Source organism: Sus scrofa, chromosome 10, assembly GCF_000003025.6.
Source record: "Sus scrofa isolate TJ Tabasco breed Duroc chromosome 10, Sscrofa11.1, whole genome shotgun sequence".
NCBI lineage: Eukaryota > Metazoa > Chordata > Mammalia > Artiodactyla > Suidae > Sus > Sus scrofa.
This window is the reverse complement of record NC_010452.4, coordinates 1,053,614-1,056,919: the sequence shown is the minus strand read 5'-3', so window position 1 is coordinate 1,056,919 and position 3,306 is coordinate 1,053,614.

The window sequence follows — 3,306 nt, the reverse complement described above, 5'->3', positions numbered from 1 at the left end:
TCTTTGCTACTAATGCTTCCCTTTGTCCTCCAATACAGGATAAGCCCAGAATTCCACTTTTGCTGATGTGCTGACTTTATCTTGCACACTCGGTCCCTCTGACCAGCTCCCGTCCGCATGGTAGGGAAACAGGAAACAACACTCTTTGGACTGAGACACAAAGCAACTGCATCAGCGCCTCGCCGCTCGCCTGATGTCTTGGTACCTCGAGTGCCCACAAGCCTCAGTCTCCTCATCCGTGAAAGAAAGAAAGGGGACTGGCTGATGGAGGGAGGGAGCCCTGCCCAGCGTGTTTCATCACATCCATCACTCTCGGCTTCCTCACTTTTTTTGTTTGTTTGTTTGTTTGTTTGCCATTTCTTGGGCTGCTCCCACAGCACATGGAGGTTCCCAGGCTTGGGGTCGAATCGGAGCTGCAGCCACCGGCCTACACCAGAGCCACAGCAACATGGGATCTGAGCCACATCTGCAACCTACACCACAGCTCACAGCAATGCTGGATCGTCAACCCACTGAGCAAGGGCAAGGACCGAACCCACAACCTCATGGTTCCTAGTCAGATTCGTTAACCACTGAGCCACGACGGGAACTCCCTTCCTCACGTTCTTTAAGCCTGGGCTCATTCTGAAAAGCAATGCCTCCGAAAAGTTTTTTTTTTTTAATTTTGTTGTTGTTGTTGTTGTTGTTGTTGTTGTAGTTGTTGCTATTTCTTGGGCCGCTCCCGCGGCATATGGAGGTTCCCAGGCCAGGGGTCGAATTGGAGCTGTAGCCACCGGCCTACGCCAGAGCCACAGCAACTCGGGATCCAAGCCGAGTCTGCAACCTACACCACAGCTCACGGCAACGCCGGATCATTAACCCACTGAGCAGGGGCAGGGACCGAACCCGCAACCTCATGGTTCCTAGCCGGATTCGTTAACCACGGCGCCACGACGGGAACTCCCAAAAATTGTTTTCATGGGAAGTGGATAAGGAACTATTTTTTTCATGTTTAACCATGGCAGAGTTCCAAAATTTTTTCCTTAGAACCGAGAATTTACACCTTTTCAAGAATTCTACACAGACGTATGTGTTTCCTGCAACTGACAGTTAAAATAGTTTTCGGATCATTTTCACTTAGTATTTTAAATCCTGTTCGCTTTTCTTAGGGTTGTTTAAAAACAGTGATATACCTCATTTTCTCACAACAAAGGAGTGATGATATGTACCCAGTAGCTACAAGAATATGTTCATATTAACACATTTCACATGACAGCTGTTTTAGCCCGCGTAGTTCCACATTAATACATCAGGAACTTACTGTTAGATTTCTGAGAGCAGAACCTGGATATATTTGTACGTTCTTCCCTTCTTAGATACACATTTTCAAATTCTGGAGATGTACAAGATAAGCCTGCCTTCATTGTTGCCTCATAAAAAATAAAGCCCTATCTTCTCCAAAAGAAGATACCCCCAGAGATTTACACAGTTCAGATTCAAGCATCTTGGCGGAGATGAACACTTTCCTATTTATAATTTATCAGTCGCACCACAGCTTCATCAACCGCGAAGGGCTTTCTACCCATTTGGGAAGGATGATGACAGAAAAGAGGTGTATGATGCTTTCTTCAAAGACAGAATAGGGTGTCATCTGAAGAAAATCACAAGATCCCACTGCCTCAAAATATCCTTCCCTATCTAGGACCTGAAATTCCCATCATGGTCATAGGAGATGAAAAAGGCATCTGAATCCAAGCTTTAGGTACAGAGTGAAGCACTGGTGCTGACACTTTACCTGCTGCCTAGCAAGGAGCAAAACTTGGGAAAAAAAGATGACGGGCATACAGAGTGGCACAGAAAAATCGGCTGAGAGAGCCAAGATGTGAGGGTACACAGAGGTCACCACATTCCAAACAGGAGTGGGAACTGGGGCGGGAGAAACAACGGAAAGGGATTTCTTAGTAAAATCTCCCTACGCTGCTAACAGAAAACCAAAAGGAGATGGTGGGTTTAGCTTAAAAATCAAGTGTTAAGAGGTGCAAACTACTACGCATAAAATAAATAATAAGGATACGGTGTACAACACAGGGAATGCAGCCAGTGCTCTGTGATCACGGAGATGGTGCCATGCACCTGAAACTAACAAAACATTGTCGGAGTTCCCGTCGTGGCGCCGTGGTTAACGAATCCGACTAGGAACCATGAGGTTGCGGGTTCTATCCCTGGCCTTGCTCAGTGGGTCGAGGATCCAGCGTTGCCGTGAGCTGTGGTGTACGTTTCAGACGCGGCTCGGATCCCGCGTTGCTGTGGCTCTGGTGTAGGCCAGCGGCTACAGCTCCGATTTGACCCCTAGCCTGGGAACCTCCATATGCCGCGGGAGCGGCCCAAAGAAATAGGAAAAAGACAAAAACATAAATAAATAAATAAATAAAACAGTTCTTATAAAAAAATAAATAAATAAAACATTGTCAATCAACTCTACCTCAATTTAAAAAATAAGAATAAAATTAAGTATACAGGAAAAAGTCACTGTGCCTGTTCAGGCTACTTTGAATTGCGATTTCCCGCTGAATCAACAGCAGTCGAATGACTTTGTTAAAGCAGCTAGTCCCAAGTGCTAACTATAAATTTTAGCAGGAAAAAAATAAGTAGCATTCCTATAAAAATAAAAAGCAAGTATTAAGTTCCTCCCACACAATATTTTAGAAGCACTTCTTTAATAAAAACCTGTCCAGCTTCGATTCAATACAGATACTGTCCATATGATCGTTAATTAGATGAGGTTTCTGCCCCAAAGGATGTGTGACCTGATAACTAAAATACAAAGTAATAATGGCCAAGGTTGACATGTGTGCAGAGGGTGGTGGAATCCCAGCAGAAGCATCTATGTCCACCCAGCAGAATCTGGGAAGAGCAGAGGAGATGGGGCGCAAGACAATTCTTATTTTATTTTATTTTTTTGTCTTTTTAGGGCTGCGCCCATGGCATATGAAGGTTCCCAGGCTAGGGGTCTAATCAGAGTTGTAGCCACCAGCCTACGCCAGAGCCATAGCAACGCGGGATCCGAGCCTCGTCTGTGACCTACAGCACAGCTCACGGCAACGCTGGATCCTTAACCCACTGAGCGAGGCCAGGGATAGAACCCGCAACCTCATGGTTCCTAGTCGGATTCGTTAACCACTGCGCCACGACAGGAACTCCCACTAGATGATTCTTAAAGGGTAATTAAGAGATCGTTCAGAGGAAAGAGGAAGGTGGTGTGGACGGAGACGAGGGCTCGAGAAGGGAAACCCTGTGACAATTAGGAAGATTTCAAAGAAGGCGGAG